General features: G+C 37.2%; 1 pseudogene; it reads left to right on the top strand.

Moving 5' to 3' along the window:
* Nucleotides 1–166: 166 nt before the first annotated feature.
* Nucleotides 167–21,057, top strand: part of LOC140227344 (uncharacterized) — a 64,023-nt pseudogene continuing 43,132 nt past the window's right edge.

Genomic DNA, 21,057 nt, shown 5'->3' with positions numbered 1-21,057 from the left:
TCCTGTACTCCATAAACTGATTCAACTCCTTTCATAAAATAACCTATTTATACTGTGAGAGTGTGGATTGAATGTCTGAGCAGATAAACTAAGGCACATTTTTTTAAATCAAATTTTGCTTGTTTATCGCTTAATCATTTCACATTTCACAGATTCGCAAAGCGTAATGGACTGCTCGAGGCCGATCGACATATGCCCTTCTGAAAAAGCACTGAAGCTAAAGTGCTGGGGTAAGTAACTATGGCTCGTGCTTTTGCCTCTTTTTGTGTTGGATATGTTTGCTTGTTTGTTTGTTTGTTTTTTGCACTTTTGTTTAATCCTGACATTTTCTCCTAGGAATGAGAGGCAGGTGCTCTTATACAAAATGCGAACACACATTACAAATCCTTTGCTCTGGTGCAGAATTTTGGAGTTGAATTAAAATGTAAGGGAACTTAAAACTGTATTCTTGGTGTACAGTTCGACCTCGATTATCCGGCCATGTCGGGACCGGTGCTCATCCGGATAAGCGAATTGGCCGGATATGGGAGACACAATGTTATAATGTGTACAGCTGCCGTCCAAGTTGCCGTCCAAGTGCACTGGCAGCTAGGCAGCTGGTAGCGTACCCCGCAACGGTGGTGTAATCTATGCTAGCCTGCTCAAAATTGTAGTACCTTCTTCACAAAAATAAAGTATATCTTTATAGATCATGACTGCTTACTTTGATGATGATAATGCGGTGTGAATTTATGTTAGTTCTGTCGGGAATATTGTAGGTAAATCATGTGAATTTTGTAGAAATTTTGATTGAGTTTAAAGTCACTATTTTCTCTCAATTTTTTTAATAAAAAAGTCCTTTACTGCGTGAAGGCGTCCGGATAAAAGAGATTTCCAGATAAAAGGAGGCCGGATAATCGAGGTCGAACTGTAGTAATAAATCTGAAGACATTTAAGCGAAAATGTCCATTGCAAAAAAGAGTGAAAAAAATTTCGAACACTACAGCCCAACAAAAAAGAAACTATACATTGAACTTCCTAAATTTTCTTTTTTGTTTTGCTCAAGAAGTTAGTGTCAAAATTACAATTCTGAATCGGTCAGGATTGTGGAAAGATGTTCCTCTGGAGTATATCTACATGAGATATTTTTTATTTAAAAGACTCCTTTTCAGAAGGAGTTCATTTGTGGGCCTATTCAAGAGAAGTTGAAAAGTAGGATATTTCATTCACAAAATAAGTATCTTGAGTTCACAACATGTTACATAGTTAATGTCATGATCTCATTTGAATCATGGTGTTGATGCTATTCTGGATATTTGACCTACATCTCCGAAGAATTGTTGTCTATCTCTTTCTTTTAAGTGTAACGTGCAAAGTCGTACATATATAGCCCCTCGAAGGAACGTAAGGATAAGTCAAGATTGTAGAACGTGATAAAGACTATACTACTATCAGATATATAAAAAAAAGCTGTCATAGATGTTCGGCACGAATGTGTATTTCCTTTAAGGTATATTTACTCTTTGATCTGTATTCTCGCAGAACCTGGATATTTAGGATGCTTCGAAAGCATGTCAGGCCCACTGGACAGCAGCTTGATCATTAAGCTTGGCGCGATGTCAGATATAGAGTGCGCCACCATGTGTCGAGGATTAGCCTTTGACGTAGCTGTCATACACAGACTCGAATGTGTGTGCATGTCATCAGAGAATTTTACTTTGATGTCCGATTCTCATCTTCGTAAGTGGTCATGTCCAAACAAGGCCCAGCTAGAATTCAGACCTCTTGAATATTATGCATTTAATGGTGAGTATTGTGCGGAAGTCTTTCTTTTTTTTTTTTCACATTATCGTTTCTGCGGTGACAAAACCTTACATCTCACTTCGGATACGTTGAGAAGCTGCCCAACTGAAGTTTGAATGTAAAAAAGAATAAAGAGTTTTATGTTTTAAGATAATTTATGCAATGCTAAATGCAGAAAAAAAAAACTCAGCTTAAGTGCTGCAAAAATGTGACAGTGCCCCTCAAAACAAACAAAAAGTCGCCAGATATGAATTTTTAGTTAAGACCATATTCTGAAAGAACAGACTTTAAGCTTTAAAATGATGTATAACTCAAATCAAATGGACTCTCCTAACCTATCTAAATATTGGAAAGAAAGCACAAACTCAGGAAAAGTGTGAACTGAGAAAAGAGGCTCTGAAGTACAGTGTCTATTCAAGCCCTTAATCTTTACCAAACCGTGCTGGCTGTGCGATGAATGGGACAAAAAAACAGGAAGTAAACCACCAGAGTAACAACAATGAAGGGATTATCAGATTAAACTGAAATTAGGCATGCCTCATTAACACATTCTGTCCATAATTAATGCCAACTTTTAAAGCAGTAGCACTATTTTTTCAAAAGTTATTAGAGTTGAAAGTGAAGAGTGTGGACAAGGTTTTTCAGAAATGAAAAAGGGATTCGAAAGACGCACCTAATCACACTATTCTGCCAAAAATGTTCGAGATAAACTGCTAAAAAAACACACTTTCCTGCCCGTTTTATGATACCAAATTTTAGCATAATTTAAAAGAAGACCCGCTCTTTCAGAAAATATGAAAAAGTCAAGTTCGGATAGGTTGACCCATTTCACTTATTTTCAGCCCTCACGCAAAATCAGTGTGTGCGACTTTATGTTCGTTTTGAGGCGCACGGTCACAAATAGTCCTTAAATGTGAGTATGGGATACAAACACCAATGTAAACATTTGAATAAGTATAACTGACGAGGAAAATACCCCGGTTAAATACTGGTTGGTGGCAAGGTTAGAATAAAGATTAGGGTTAGGGTTAGGGTTAGGGTTAGGTAGGGGGTAAGGTGTTGGTTTACGATTAGGATTAGGTTCAGGATTAGGTTCAGGATTAGGTCCAGGAGAATTGTTCGGGGCAATTGCCCATGGTAGGATGTTTTGTAATATGCATCAAATTTGATATCTTGAACATTTTATAAATCACTGCTCCTAACGGTAAACAGCACCTTTAATTATCTATTAAGGAAGATCGCACGCGTGTTTCCTCCGCTCTCTTCTATGCAGGTTGAATAGTTGTGAAAACTTCGGGTACGTTAGTTCATGATGTATCAAAATATATATTACATTGCAGGGGCGGTTCCAGGAATTCCGTAAAGAGGGGGAGCGTTTACAAAATTAAAGGGGGGGGGGCGCACGCACCCCTCCCCCATTTTTTTCTTTTTATTTCTTTTGTTTCAACAAAAAATAAAGGGGGGGCGTGCGCCGGTTGCGGTCCTCCCTGGATCCGCCCCTGCATTGGAATTATCTTTATCATTTTCAAATACTGACCTTACGATTTGCTTCTATTTGGACGTTCAAATGAAATTGGTATCAGTTGGCATAAGTTCTAACATTGGCAGAAGAAACGGCTGTGGGTCCATGTTACAGCCGCTGCGCCCTCCTGTATCACGAGTCTGTGTGTCTCACGCAATTGTAAAATGGGCTTGAGAATCTCTGCAATCTGATTAAATTCATGCATTGACTTTTACCAGGGAGGTGAGCTCACCTCCCTGCTTTTACTGATCCACACTGAGCCCTGCGTTCTGTAAAATCCGAACGCATGGCTCAAGCCTTTGTACAGTGTTGTAGGAGTACCAAACGTATGACGGGCAATAAATGAATGAATTTACGGGCGTACTTTATAAAACAAATGACTCACTAGGCGTTTTTACATCAGCCCGATAAAAATCCAAGCTCGAGATATTTTTTAACTTACCAAGTCAGAAAATAGCGCGCTATTTCGAAACATCGGGCTGATGTGAAAACGCCTATTGTTTCGTGGATCAATGAGAATTGAATGCTCTCATTTAACTTTTGACACTGTCTAAAACAGTTCGAAAGTTAATATATACTAAATCTTATAACCATTTTCGGGCGAACGAATGTCCTTTTTAAAAAAAAATTTATCTAACAAATCCTATTATCAATTATGTTATTTTCGGAATGGCAATCCTATATATCCTATTTCAATTTGAGTGAACGAGCCTACGGATTAACAAACATTTTGGAATGAAAAAAATATTTTCATTTCATTTTATTTCAATATATTTTTATGTTTCTCACATGATATCACAACAAAGTATATAAATACGAAAATTATACAAAACATAAATTAGATAAGACTTCATCGGAATGTACAAAAGTTTGATTTGGTATAAACACAAGGTCTGTATTCATGCAAATTGAACTGTGGTAATGATGCGAAAAAATATGATGGGGCCTGCGTAAAACCATTAGCTTGTACAGCCGCGGTTGATAAATCAGATTATCTCAATTAAATGACGAACCTTATTTTATTTTCTAACTATCAAACTCTCGAAATGTTGAACCTGATTCCATTTTCAGATTAACGACCTTTGGACTAACAAACCGCTGGAAAGAAGAACAAATATTCGGATCAACGGACCCCTTTATTTCATTTTCGGACAAACGAACTTAGAGGCGTGCGAACTTTCTGTTTTTCGAATGGTTAAACCTGGGTATAACGAGCCTTCAGAATAACGTGATTCAATGCAGGGTTTGTGTGTGTGTGTGTGTGTGTGCGCGCGTGCTTTTGTAATAATCTCGGTATCATATTTCTCTCTTTATTTGCAGTTTCTTATGGCTTTTGCGACAAACTTGGCATTGTTCAAAACGGAAAATGGGATTCAAACGTCACTTGGTTTGGTTCGAGGACAACTCTTGTCTGTGAGAAAGGATACGTCATTATTGGTAAGGCGACACTGCAGTGTGTTGGACGACCTGGACGGTCCAATTACTTCCCAGTGTGGAATTCTGCCTTACCATCCTGCGAAGTGGCCGACAGTATATTTGTTGAGCCTACCGGAGGTGAGGGGAGACTATAGGGATCGCCTGCGGCGTCTGTCCGTCCGTCCGTAACGCTACAAAAACTTGAATAATTCTCTACTGAGGACTTCAATTTCAATCATACTCAGACGGAAGAGTGGTTATACAAAGTTACACATTTTACCAAACATGAAGGTCACCTCAAGGTCAACGGTCACAGACAGGGGTCAATGAACTTTAGGGCCCAATATTAACTTTTTACGGTGCGTTTCGATTGTGGCTCATAACTTTTTATGTACATTGTATATATCCGTTTGTGGACAAACTTGAATGGTAGATGTCCCTCCTCGGTGGTTTGAAGATCACCACAAGATTAAAAATCATATAGGCGTCAACGAACGTTTAGGGCCCGATCCGATGTTAAGTTTTTGCGGTGCTTTTCGATTATGGCTCATAACCTTTTATGTTTATATCCGTTTGTGAACAAACCTGAATGGTAGATGTCCCTTGTTGATTTGAAGGTCATCACAAGGTCAAAGGTCAACGACAGGGGTCAACGAAATTTTATTGCCCAGTGTTAAGTTTTTATGATGCGTTTCGATTATGGCTCATAGCTTTTGATCCATATGTCCGTTTGTGACCAAACATTTAACTTTGTTGGTAAATGTCCCCTGTGAGTTGAAGATCACCACAAGGTTAAAGGTCATAGGCGGGGTCAATGAACTTGAGGGAGTTAGAAAAACATTGATTTATTCCACGCGAATGGGCGAGGCACATTTTGGCATTTGCCTTGTTTTAATCCTTATATTTTTCTACTTCTGTTCTTCTTCCATCATCATAGATTGTCGAGAAAAATGGTCTTACAGCATGTTTTCGATAAAAAGAAAAACAATGATTAGTTAGCTCGCACAATTCTGGAAAAAGAGCAAGGCTGGTTAAGATATTGTAAACAAATTTATGTTATTTCCTAGAAATTTTTTATCGTTTACTACATTAACCCCGAAAAAAAGGAATGTATTAAAATATCATTTATGGACTTCTGTCTCTAACAAGCGATCACATTGCACTCTTGTAAAAGTAAAGGAAAACATAGCTAGGCGATAAAGATTTATAAAATTTCTTTTGAAGGTGAATTCGTCTTGTAAAGGTTCATTATAATTCTCTTACATTTCATTCCTAATCGTTTCTTCAAAGAATTTTGTATATATTACCTAAACATACGGTGACAGTGTTAACATAAAGAAAAGACAGAGCTGTTAGTACATCTTACCTGTGTATTTTTCGAAATGCTCTTTCTTATACTTAATCAATAATTCACATTGTGCATGCAAAATCCTGATAAAAATGTACCAAGATTGTCAGAATATGACGGAGTAAACACAAACGAAATAAAAAAAGAAGGAAATTGAATTACATAACTTTGATGAGAAAGCCCGAGTACATCTCTTATACAGTATCAATGACATAGACATGATAGACAAAGACATGGTTATCATCATGATTAAAAATGTTTACTTACAGTAAGAACCTTTATACTAGAGATAAGGACTATGTGGTAATTCCTGTTAATATGTATTTGTGCGATTTCATTTGAAGATGCCTGCCATTCTCTCTTTCTGTCTCTCTCTTCCTGCAAGATAATTCCAATGTATCATCTCCTGGACTGTTTTGTGATCATCCTGGTAACGTGTCTAATGGAGAATGGGACTCAGCAATGACGTCATTAGGATCGTTGTTGACTCTCACTTGCAATGATAATTACGTCATCAATGGCAGTGCCACTATACGATGTATGCGATATCTGGACAGAAATATAACTGGCTGGAATGCGTCCATCCCAACGTGTCAAAAGACAAAAGGTATGGAAAACTGTCCATATGCTTTCAACATTTTGGCTTATTTGAATGACATAGGCCGATTATAATAGCTGAGACATAATTAATCTGAGAACTTCATTTTTCTTTTATTGAAAGTATTGTACCAGGAGAAGCAAACAGAAACAAACTTTTCTTTCTTGCAATTTTCTAGAGGTTATAAAAAAAAAAAAACATTTTTTACTACATTGGTAAGATGTTCACTTGAATATCGCCACTGGACAATTTTGGGCAGCCGTGTGGACATTGCATTGTAAAGAAGCCCATTTCAATTTGTCGTTCCCATGTTCAAATGTGTGCACATAGTAATCAATATGACTATGCATGTAATTAGACATCCGTTTTGAATTGGTGATTAGATTATAAAAGCACCAAGTTATGAGATCGTAAATCCTAAGCATGCAGGTCCTGTATAAAAGTATGGCATGACTAGCATGCTTTCCACTGCAGTCTCGACAACTGTCAATAATGATATTATATTTTAGACACCACAGTCCCTACAAGTCAACATTTTTTTCTGAGAACAATATCTGCAAAACCAGATACGATTTTTCACTTCCAATAAAGGGGATGCAGCAAACAAAATATTTGCTTCAGAGGGGAACATCACCCAAGTTAATTCTCTTAACATCAAAACAAAAGTAGCGTCGCTATCAAAATCAAGGAGCTCGAAACAGGTTGACACTTATTACCTGAAGTTTACGATTTTTTTTTCTTTTGATAAGGTGCTATCGGCTCTCAACAGACAAGCGAGAGAACGCCAATTGAACGAAAAACAACTCAAATGCCAGAGACAACTACCTTTACAACTACATTTAAAGGTGAGATGTATGTCGAGAAGAGCAGATTATGGTTTGGATTTCTTTTTCAGTGATTGCTGTCATGGCTTCAACATACCACTGCTTATTTAAATTGTTGTTGTAAGTGTAGAAGCTGGTATCTGATGCAACTGCATTCATATCCTAATTCAAAAAGAGGAAGAAAAAAAATACAGTATTATGCTCGCGGGTTTTGGGAATTATGGTCTCAAGCGTAATTTGCTCTCACATTGTGAGTACTTTGTAGTGAATAGTCCCTCGATTAGGTCATATAAGGATCCATTTTGCCTGCATCAAGTTTCTTTAATTATTGGCTTTGGAGAGTCACTCAGGTAAAGTCCTGCTCTATAACCGATTTCAACTTGTGGTGAAACGCACTGGCTTGTATGAATAAAATGCTGGATTCCCACTGTTATGCGGCTTTCTGTTCTAGGCACGCCACGGGGATTGTGAATTTTTTATTCCTGTCCGTCACAATACGTGCCATCGTGAAATCGTGGTCAGAATCGTGGAATAATTGTATCAAAGCGTGTGGTCATCATTTTGGTCAGTCGTTGATCTTTCACACTTTTTGAACCGTCTACAGCTTTTCTACGGTCCTAGTTTCTTTGTTTCATTTACCGTCTAAGATGACTGTATAGCCCATATTCACCTGCACTAGCTGGTCTTCCATGTGGTCCAGTTGGGTGTGAGGCGAGATCACATCACCGAGTTATGCACCCTGATCTTTGCGATGAATATGAATGAAATGGGATCTTTAAGCGCATGAGTTGGGACTCTGTCACACACGGGGCCTTCATTGTATGTCCTTTCCAGTGACACATTTCCGGTAAGTTGGCTCAGTCGGTAGCGCGTCTGCCTCACGATCCTAGGACCCGGGTTCGAACCCGAGTGTGGACTGAGCAATGTTGTGTGTAAACATACCGTCCCCTCTAGCAAGAAGCAAAACACTCTGTCCCTTGAATATGACATGAAACGGAGGTCCCGTGTATGAGAGAGTCACACCTTATGCACGTTAAAGATACCGCTTCATTCATTCATCGCAAAGAGCAGGGTGTTTGACCCGGTGAAGTGGTCCCACCTCACATCCAACTGGACCCCGTGGAAGATCAGCTTAACGTAGCTGAATACGGGCAATCCAGTCTTATCAGATGGAAATGAACAAACGAACAAACAAACAAACAAACAAACAAACAACACACGTCTGGCCTCAAGATCTGATAACGATCACCACGATTGCTCCACGATGCAGACGATGATTTCGACTGACAGTGGCGCTGATTGTGATAAACATTAATACAAATTCCAGGATCAACTCGTTTGGAGCGTAGCGGATCGCATGAGAGTAGGAACCCAGCACAAAGATTTAAGTGTTCTAAAATTCTACTTAAATTATTGTGTAGACGTATGCTATTCTACTCTTAAACTTTGAGTATAAGGTGATGGGGCAACTTTTATTTTTGGGGCTTTTATCAATGTTCCAGAAGAGAGGCGTGTAAGCGCGTCCATGACGACAATCATTGCGTGTACGACAGCAGTGGGATCTCTTCTTCTAGCAACGCTTGTTACTACCGTTTGTCTGAAATGTATCAACAAATGTGGATGCAACAATGTCAGTGTGAGAAACCTCTTCATTCGCTCTATCTTTAATATTTTGTTCATTTGAATTGGAATCCCTTAACCGTAATAACACTACCTGTCCATATCACTTGATAAAAAATATTTCCTTTTGGAGCATCATGTAAATTAACTGGTTTGCTGCCCTCACTTGTCTGTGTCATTAAATGCATGCATGGTTTTAAACACATACCCCAAATGAGAAATACCATTTTTTGTGATGTAAGTCCACCAGTAATTTTATACTGGATTTTCCCCCAAATACATATGTGACCTGCATCTACAAATTAAACAAAGGTAGTGATAAAAGAAAATAAAACATACAATAATGTCATGTCAAGTCCCAAAGTTGAATCGAAATAATATGTCCTGGAAACTGCCAAAAAAGCAGATGCTTGTTGGGGTCAGTTTCACAAAGACATGCACATACATCAGTGTACATGCACACACACACCACGAGGGAGCACATACATCCAGACACGAGTGCGTGCACACACCAACACGAAACATGTAAACATTTCTACTAAGTAATTTTTCCCCGAAACAAACAAATAAAAGATGGAGATGTTTCCGTCAGTGCCAAGAAACAGTATCAAAACCAAACATTTCAATATCATTTTTTTTTTTTTGTTCCTGTTGATCACTCGGCAAGGAAAGTATTCATGTTTGCTAGTATCATAAGTGTGATTGATTTGTTATCCATATGTACAGGGCCCAGCCCCCGGAGGGGAAATGAGCAAGATGCAAAATGCTGCAAATTCAGCAGTACCTCTCCGAGATGTTGATGATGCAAACAAACAAGAATTTATGCCAGGTGGTAAGAATATGAAATATAAGGGTGGCTTTCCGATTGCTAGAGAGAGTGCCACTCTCCCAGCCATCCCCAGCGGTAAAGATACCTCCAAAGATTTTCCATCAATTTACGAAGAAATTCCAGCCAATTCTGACCAATTCGTTCCTCTTGGGAGTGATGCATCATATTCTACGTCTATTTACTTAAACAAACCAGGAGAAAAAGTGAACAAATATGGGTACGTGATTCTCGAAGCTAATGACGGTGAAGGTACTCCCGACCAATCCGCGACTGAGACAGAAGAGGAGTCTCGCCTCGAACACACGTATTTCGAAGGAAATGAAAAAGATGCCCAAGTTGAGATAGACGTTAAGCATTCATCATATTCGACAGCCATCTACTCAAGTAAACCAACAGAAAAGCCCGATATGGTTAAACATGAATATCTGGATCTGGGGTCAAAACACATTGAAATTACTCCAGAGAAATTTGCAAGAGTTCAAGAACTGCAGTCTCGTCCCGAGTACACGTATATCGAAAGAAATGAAAAACCTCTTGTAAAAGATCATAACGATTCATCATTTTCTGCATCTGTCTGCTCAAGCAAAGAGAGAGAACAACCCGAGGTGGATAAACACGGCTATCTGCTTCTAGATGAAAATTGCGCTCAGAATAACCCCGACCACTCTGGGACCTCTCAAGAACCAAAGTATCTTTCCGAACATCCGAAAATGGGCGAAAATGTCCCTCTTGTACAGGAACATAAAGATCCATCATATCTTGCAGCCGTCTGCTCAAGCAAACCAAGAGAAGAACTGGAGACGGACAGACATGGCTATCTGGTTCCCGAAGAAAATAACGGTCAGATTAATCCCGACGATTCTCCGACCTCTCGAGAACCGTACCTCCCCGAGAACGCTAAAATCAGTAAAAGTGAAAAATGTACCCCTCTTATGAAGGACATTAATGATCCATTATACTCTGCATCCATCGAATCTAGCAAGTACATAGAAAGGCCCGAGTTGGATGCACATGGCTATCTCGTTCTTGAAGCAAATGCCAGTGAGATTACCCCGGACTAATCCCTTACTATTGCAGAACCGGTGTGTGGCCCGAGTACAAGCAAAAATAGAAACAAGAAGAAAGAGATACATGTAAAAATACATACAATAACATCGAGATATGAAACTCGTCATTTTAATATTTGAATATTTCATAAGAGGGTTCTCATTATCATGCAAAAAAGTTGGAAATCAGAAGCCAAATGTAAGCCAAAACTATACCATGCTTCAATGAAGTCGAGTTCTATGTACGTACATAAGTTACATACCTTTCAACGAATATTGTTCCTGTAATGCAAGAGAGAGAGAGAGAGAGAGAGAGAAAGGGAGAGAGAGGAATTCCCTACGTGTTTGTGCGTATGGGAGTGCATCAATTTTACAAACTATCTGACTGTTTATTCATACTATACAACTAATAAGAAGTGGTTTCTTTTAAATGTTGAATGAATAATCCTTTGTATTTCTTATCCATTCTATTGAAACAAACCATGAGAAAAGAGGCACTCAACAATGTAGCTGGGTATCTCTTCTATACTAGGGAGAAAATACCACTGAAGCCATTGGTGAAGGAAAACAGCTTTTGATTTGCATAATTATAGCTTTTTGCGTGGGAATAGAATTCTCTAGAAATTTGTTACCGTGCTTCACATAATCATATAATGTGTCACCAAAATCAATTTGGAGTTTTTTATGTGTTTAGTTTTTCTTTATATAATACGTATAATGTCTCGTGCCAAATTCGTGTCATGGAAGTATTCTGTAATATTGTGCATAATATAAAGCACTCCCAAATGACTCTTGCTACGTTATACTTGCTTACGTATGAATTTAAGCCTTATATACATATACTTTGAGAATGTAGTTAAATGTTCTCAATAATTTAGATTTCGACTAGATATGCTTGCAAACCTATATCTATGCTGTGAAAAGACAATTAAGGAAGGTATAAATAGGATGAACAATTACTTATCATCTGAACAACAAAAACAGCAATAACAACATGCATATAGTATATAGAAACGTTTATTTAAAAACATAACTTGTTTGTTCTTAATATATGCTTATGAACACTGTTTACAGAGTTTCCTTGAAAGCCAAGTGCGGTGGATATTAGGAAATAAAACAAATCGATTTTCCAATTAAAACGTGTGATTGAATGCTTAACTGTCACTTTGGAGTACATGAAGACGACCACATTGAACGAGGGTGACTACTATAAAAGTGTGTAGTGAAGATTTCTTCGCGAATGCGCTTGTGTAAGTAATGGCAATTGAAATATCATGCATTTGCAATTTTGATGATATGGAATTTCAATGTCTTTGTTTGATAAAACATTCATCGAAGGGGGAGAGAAGAATGGGAATGCGTGGAAACCTTAACAAAGACCTACATACGGTCCTTGCAAGCTGATGGATCAAAAACTGTCTTGCATTTTAAACTACATTACTGTATATCTCTTGAGCAGCCGCAGATTGTTTTTATCCCTGTTCTCACAGGAACAGGGATAAACGCATGACAGAGCAATTATATTTTGATGAACTGTAAATAAATAAGCTTCCATTCAAATTCTATTCATACACCATGTGATATCTTGCTGTTGGCGTTGGGTTTATTTGCTTTGCATTACTTTACCAAGAGATAATATGTTTCTTAGCAAAGGATGCGTTGCCACTTACGCTCGTTAAGACAACGTCTGAATTGTGGATTCTCTTTTGTTGAAACGCAATCAGAGAAAAACTGATAACCTTGAACATTTGAAGGATCGAATGTAAAGACATAATATACAAAAGTAACACTGCTTGTGCGAAACTTAATTTTATATCTTCATCTTCATCAGGAAAATAATTGATTAGACTGTTACTATATATATAGGGTATCATAAAATGAAAAACGGGTTACATGAGAGATTATTGAGAGACTACCGAGAGATTCAATTTCACATTTATCATCAAACGTGAATAACGTGTCCTATGCTGGAGAGATGGTAGAAGTACATGTATAAACTTTGGGCATGTGAATTGTTAAACAGGAAACAAGTAGGTATAAAAAAACTGTAGGACAGCTTGAATGTGAACATGGCATTTAAAAGCTACCTGGCTACTCGACAGACATAGCAACAGATATGTGCGATAACATCTATCGGGTCAGATTTCTTCTTCAGTTTCGAAAGATAGTATCGGGTATATTATAAAGTACAATGGGATACTCTTTACTCAGAGACCAATTTTGTAGGCATAAACTAAGGCCATAAATGTACACGCATCTTCAGTGAAGAGTAAGAGACAAAGACAATTGGCCCAAAGTGTCCTAATTATGTGTCATGTTTATGTTGGTTTTTTTAAAGTAAAAGTAACAAGAAGGCTACCATGTATGATTATATCATTATGAAAAAAGAGAAAAGTAATCAACTGTAATCTCTGAAAATGTATCATGATTAAGAAGTGGCAATGTTTTATTCATATAATCATTTGTAACTTGATAATACAACAGAACTGCACTTCGTTATTACATAATTTTGTTGTTGACTATGAAAACTTAAGTTGTCATTGTTTTGAAAGTACAAAATGCGACCATTAGAGAGAACAAAGATAGGAAAGACCACTTTTCCCATATTTTTATCAATAGCGATCCCAATCAAATCACAGATAAGATTGAGGTGCTCATTTACACTCCTCCCAGCTCCTCAATACACTTGGCGGGACCTTAAAATGCTACAAAATCTCTCTTTTTTGTCAGTAAATTAGTGGTATTATGCGATGCTTAACAGCACCAAACAATGGAAACGAATAGTTTGCCTATATTCAGCTTTACCAATATGACATTGCTTGTCTGTAAATTGATCGAAACAATATTCAATACAATATACGGAATAGGTCATCAACGAGTATTTATGATGACTGTCATCATTTCTCCAAAACAAACGGAATTAAAATACATATCTATCATGATCAATACATTGGAACCGTCTTTGATAAGACGAATGTGGTAATAGTCAAGTAAAATTAATTACACACGTAGATTTGGGACAAGAAAAGTACCTAATGTATTTGCATAAATCCACGGGTAGATCTGAGATATTGAAAGAAACAAAAATAATTTATAAAGAAATGAAGGTTAAAGTACATTATCAGTCAACACCAAATCAATAATGGCAAAAAAAAAAGAACAGTACCGAAACAAAAGTTTCAGAAGCAAATGTCTAAGCTAAAATCAAATGTCTGAGAAGGTGCAGTGTAATGGTACAACAAATGAGTAAGTTGACATAAAGAAAAATGGAAATGGCATGGATTGCCTAAAAAGAATTACATTAAACTTTAAGATAAATTAATAAATCAAAGATTATGCTTTATTCATAAAAGATAAGGTTAGAGAAAACTGATCAAAATAAGTCATGTTTAATTACGGTTATTACATTGATAAAACTTAAGTAGTGTTACACTAAAAATGAGAACAGTGACAACCACTACCCACCCATGAAATGAACAATGATTACACTTTTAACATTGTAGCATTGTGGGCTTCCAGTTTGTTATTGATCAATTATCGATTTGAAACTATGGGTTTTTCTGGCGCACAAGGGACTTTTTGTTGTCGTTTGGCTATCTTATTTGCGTGCGTGCGTGTGTGTGTGTGTGTATTTGTGTGTTTGTGTGTTAATGTCAATGCGCATCGTTATGCGCAAAAAGTGAGCGACCGGTACATACATATTATGTAAAGTGGTACATACATACAAATATATACAATGTGTAACTGTTTAAACAATTTGAATTGTCAAAAGATGTCAGGTTATTTTGTAAAAATGAATGAACCAAAGCCATCTATCTGACGCGTTGTGCTGAATTACCGAAAATTACTTCTGATACACAGTCTCTCAGTGAATACATGCATAATTTACTTCTGTATTCATGTTTATACATATGTGCCCTATGAAGAGCAGCGAAGATTGGCTATCGTAATACATCATGTCACATGACGTAGTGCAGAAGAGAGCACATGCCAACGCTCATCGTCATGCGCAGGGAAGGGAGCGACTGATAGTCCAGGCTAGGCTCCATAGAAAGTGCACCTAACCTTGTTTTTTGATATGTACAATGTTTTTTGATGGTTTCTGGTCAATTCGAGGGTGCTGATTCCAAATCCGATTGATGCCACTGGCGTAACCTTGAGCATTTTCGGCAAAATGCAAAAATCCAAAATGGCCGCCAGATATGCTTATTTGGCCATGATAGTCCCAGTTATGTCAATTGAATGACCGGTTATTCCATCAAACTTTTTAGATTTTTGTTCCTTTAATAATTCTATTTGCACATGCAAGAAAATTTTCATTTAGAGTAGGTACATTTAGTATTTTAAGCTTATTTTCAATTCAAAATGGCCGCCACTCCTATACTCACGCACTATATGAATGGCAAAAAACACGAATAGAAATAGAAGACTAATTTGCTGTATTTCCAGTCACATACCTATGCTGTTATCAAATTTTGCATGTGGAATACAAATCTAATGAGTGCCACTTGCAAAACAAACAAACAAACAAACAAACAGAAAATGTATCGTTTGTATCCTTATATTATGTTCTTGTTAATACAAAACTTCAAAATGGATGCCACTCAAAAACCCCTGTACAATATGGACGGCAAAATGTACATGGAAATAAACAAATTTTCTCTATTGTTTCTGTTACGCAGCTACACTGTTTATTACTTTGGGTGCTGATTGTACATCAGAAGGTTGTTACAAATAAAACGCTGTTTTATTTGTGATGCAAACATCCAAATTTGCTACCTCAATCTGGATTTTTTCCCCTAGAAATTGGGGAAAAAACCCACCGAAACTTGAATTGACGCCAACATCAAGATCGCTTATCAGAAATTATTAGATATGAACATTTGATACTTATTTGCCTTGAAATGTTCAGCATCATAATATTCACTCTGATTTAATGAATTAAAAGACTGAATCTTAGATGATGACACAAATGAAATTTCAAAGTAACTGTCCTGTTCTACATTATCTGAAAGCGATATTATACGAACTTTTCAATCCCCGCATCCGAGAACGAACATGAGGCAGGGGGAAAGTGGAAAAAAGGGACCATCTCACTTCCTGACATCTCACTTTCCCGTCAAATCTCTGAAATAAACAAAATGCCTAAAAGTTTTTCATGTTAAATCAGAATTTGATTTGCTTGAAAATACAAACGACAATCACCAATGACCACTGCATATCGTACATCAGATTTACGCTGTTTCTGCGATTGCGTGATTTCACCTATTCGCTCAAGGCTGGTTAAAATGTAACAGCATGGACTTGTGTTTGGAGGATTACAAAGACCTTGGTAAAGTATTGATAGTAGTATCCACCATATTTTATTTTTTATGGTAAACAGAAAGTCATCTCACTACAGTAGTCTTATTTTGAATGCAGTCACTGTGTAATGGACTTGACGCATATGCTGAAAGACGCATAAGAGTGAGTCGTTGTCAGGAGCATTGCTACGTCCATCAGGAGAAAAGTCTGTCTTACTCCTAGTTACTCCTGCTGAAACAGAATTGACCTCATAAAATAGGCACCTATTATCACTCAACATGCTCACAATACCATCAGGTAATCTTAATTATGTGCTTGCCACTGTAAAATTGACACATTTTCTGTCTGGAGACGAGTACTTTGCTCACACCTTTCCTTCAACGATGAATTGTGGAATTATGGAATATTTGCCAATGTTAGTACAATGCAGGTGATTCATGATGGATATACTTGTAATAGGATGGGTCCATTTTAATCAAGGGGCTTGTTTTACACCTTTTTGCCCCCACCTCTGCTGCTGTCCAGCCCTCGGTTCCGCGACCCCTGCAATCCTACAATTGCCTTACAAGAGACTTAGCGGTCACTGGCAGTTCTTGCCATAGAGACATGGTGAACACATGGGGACTTGCTTGAGCACTCCTTTACAGAAGATCCAAAGCCCAACTTTATCAGCAACCATCCACAGAGATGTCGAAAACGTGAACATAGTTATACCTATAGAGCTTCATTCACCGCGACAAGGTGCGTCATTCTATCTCGTGGGTTTTTGCTTACGACCGTAATTTTTGGTTGAGAAGATTTGTTTTTGGTGATTCCCTTGGCGAACTCTGGTATAGACGACAACACAACGAAGGAAGTAATGGCTTTCCAATTCAGCAAGTGGATGTTTTTAATGTCCATGTTCTCTCTACCCCTTCCAAACTCATCGGTGTTGATTCGTAAGTATCCCTCAGATTCACTTTGTTTTCTAAACAACTTTTTCCTTTAGTCACGGAATTTCTTTCCGTTATCAGCAGTTAGCACCTACATGTATATATAGGAGAACTTTCTTCAGAGCTATAGAGTCTTCCCAAGAACCAATATGGAACTAATGGGTTGCAAGCCAATGACATTGATTTGACGGGGGTAACTTGCTGAAATATCATACTTGGTAGCTGATGTGATGGAGAAATTAGACTTGAGACATAATGGGTAATTAGCAAATCTACAGTTCATACATACATACGAGTAGAAACTATACCTGTATAGATTATGTAGAGCTGATCACACAATTCATATTGCCAAATAGATGCCAGGTTATTTCACAAAACTGTATGAACTGTTGGCTGAACGAAAACCCTCTATTTGATGCGTTGTGCTGCATTACCGAAAATGACCTCTAGTTTACAGTTCTCAGTGAAAATAATTATAGAGATTTATTGATGAATATCAAATGATGTGTCATGTACTTTGCTTTTGACTGTAGCTCACACTATCGACTGTTCGAGGGGTCCCTTACCTTCGTGATCCGGGCAGACAACGAAGTTAGTGCAATTACCGACAGGTGGGAGATACGATCAGCAAATGAGCAGAGGATCTTAATATGGCTGCAATCGGTTAACAATCCGCTTGTGGAAGTAACCGCAGAGGATAAGATATCGACCATAAAACACGAGGTTGTACTTTTGGGTTCCAAGAAATCTCCGCCCATCATCTCCCTCGGCAACAAGCTGACACTGGGACTATATACATCAGATCCGGCAATATATATATACCCAGTGATGGTGAACGCAAACGCTTCATGTTTGGAAGGTAATTATTTTTTTCAAGGTGCAAGACGTTATCAATGAATGCAATAGTATCTTTAGCTGTATTCATCGCCATAATTTTCTTGCTGGTGCCAGAATGTCTATTATGTTCTATGCATTCTTGAACGAGCATGCATTTAGGCATTTATTTTATTACCTGGCCTCCTATGCTTTTTATTGAATTCTAACAATACTGAGTTTTTATATTGTATTTTTTTATAATGACCAGAACCCACTCAAAAGCGCATTTAATCCAGCATCACTCTATTCACTAAATGGAGAGTTTAAAGAATCATAACAATGATTCGAGTCTACTATCTTAAAAAAGAATGTGACTAAAAGACAAATGTTCATCATGGCGAAATCATGATAGGATTTTATAATGATTTACATTAAATGATACAGATAACGTTATATAGGATTCAAATTGAATCTTGCAAATTATCATGATAGGCAAGATATTCACTGTAATTCTAAAGAAATAATGCACAACATTGAAATATAATGACTGCCGCAGTAACGGCTTACCGTGGAGTCATTGTTGATTAAATTCATCGTTATAGCACAAGATTGTAAATATGTTAACAAGAAAACGAACCTCTTTACTATGAAATATTTGCACTCTGTGGTGTACAAAACCATCCCTCTGTAAAGCTGATTGGGGTTCGTTCACCACTGGAAGGGTTCGCTGTTTCGGGATCAGCAAAGGACAGCTTTGTTTGCATGGAGGGATTTACCTCAAAGATCGCTGATTCGATCTGCAAAGAGTATGGTTTCCCAACATTTGAGAAGATTTCTAGCCAAAGTCTTCCTTCTTATTTCAACGCAACAAAGTGGATGAAGTTTAAAAGTTGTCCTCGGGGTGGGAGAATTTGTTTCCTCTTGTGTTTGATAATCTAATGTAATATCTGAATGTGATACAGTTGTATTTGCAGGACGTCAGAAGTGCGATACATTCGATTTTACGATGCAGCTTGTGATTTCATATCGATGCAGACATTTATTTTTTTTTTTACAATTACACTAAATGGCATTCTTAAAGTGTTTACTGTAGTCCATACAATATTACAGCTCCCTCTCCGCCTCCCCTCCCCTCTCTCTTATATATGAGGCAGCAATATTATGGATTGACATACATTGCATAATCACCTGAGAAGACGTACCAAAACGTTTAAGAAAAAAAAATCCCAAACACACTCACTTGTTATTTCAAGAAATAATACATGTAGCGCTTTTGTGTTAACTGCATGAGGACGTGTGAGCTTGATTGTAAAGATGTTAATGAAAATCTTCATATCCATCTTTCGTTTGATAGATTCAAAGAGTGTGACGAAGTGCTATTCGAAAAACGCCGAATGTCCGTCTCAGGGACCCGTGCACCTGAAATGCCGGGGTGAGTAAACCGTATTAAGATCTATCACAATTTTTTTCCTTGCTTCTTGTGAAAATGGGTTCGGTATCCGACAGCAGCCCATAAAGTTAGAATGCTTCGGAAAATACGCGTATTGTACATATTTTGATATTGTCATCAACACATAAAAATAGAATTGAACTTACACATACTCGACATGGCGATTTACTTTTCAAGTACATGTATCACACTTCTCATGAATGCAATTAAGTGTGGGCTGTGTTCAATGTCTTGTTACATATTTTCATTCAGTAGGCATATGATAGGGATATTGGGCAATGTTTGTTTTGTTTGTGAAATCTACAGTCCGTGGAATATAATAATATCGATTCCTTGAAGGATATAAAAACATTAAGGAAAACCTCATTCATTTTCTCTTTTTGGGGGCACCGACTATAAATTTTAAAAAAAATTATTTAGGCAGTTTCGCAGTTGAACGTCAAAAGTATGCCTGAAGAACGAGATCATTAGCCTAAAAAGGAAAGCGGAAAATCAATAAATTATATTTATAAGATATATCGAGTTTGAGTTTGAGTTCATTAACAACATATATGAATATGATAACATGATAACATGAAATTCCACAGTGTAAGATACAATAACATGAAATTTTTATGAGAATACAATGATTTTGTACAAGGTTCTTACAGCTTTGCAAGCATATATTTTACATAGACTACATCTACCTTACATAAGAATACATGTGTTATAATAGATTTAGTTTCGTTGTGATACATTTATCACTGTAAAGGCAAAAGAATGAATAAGTATGTAATGTAGACACATATGCATAGACAGAGGTTCTGAAAAAAAAATCGAAAGAAAAAAAAAGTAATAGAAAAACAGAAGATAATGTTGTTAAAGGGGGAACCAAAAGTTAGCACAAGTGCTAGTCGAGAATGGTTCTCCCATTATAGCTACATGTATATTTAAGCTGCTGTTTGCAAGGTCTACTCTTTTAAAGTAATTGTACTATAGAAGTACATTGAACTGAACACTGAAATTTCTTTTCATCACTAAACTTCTTTTAACAAGTGATTTTTTAGGTTTCTTCGAAATGAAGATCTTGTTCTTTCCTTTTGAACATTTTTGGGCAAACTATTCCAAAACTTTGATCCGACAAAAGATATAGAAAATGTACCATATGTCGTTTTACATTTTGGGAATCTAAGCATGGAATGATCTTTGCCTCTAGTCCTGTATGCATGATTCATTGGCTCATAATATTGCGTTTCAGAATGTGGTAAATGTCCCTTGTGTAGATCATATACAAAGGTTGACACTGCAAGCTTATGCAGGTCAAAAACATCTAACACTCCTAGACTGGTGAATAATGACCTAGAACCTGTTCTTAAGGGGGAAAATGTAATTGCTCTCACGGCCATTTTTTGCGCTAAAAATATACAATTTAAGTGGCTTCTGTAGGTACTTCCCCATACTTCAATTCCATAAAGTATGTGTGATTGTATAAAGGATTTATATAAAAGCATGAGAACATGCCTTGGAACAAAGTATCTTAACTTGAAGATTAAGCCAATTTTGCGTCTAATGCATTTGTTGATACATTTAA

This window comes from Diadema setosum, chromosome 4 (genome assembly GCF_964275005.1).
Source record: "Diadema setosum chromosome 4, eeDiaSeto1, whole genome shotgun sequence".
NCBI classification, from domain to species: domain Eukaryota; kingdom Metazoa; phylum Echinodermata; class Echinoidea; order Diadematoida; family Diadematidae; genus Diadema; species Diadema setosum.
This window is presented reverse-complemented; position numbering and strand designations above follow the sequence as displayed.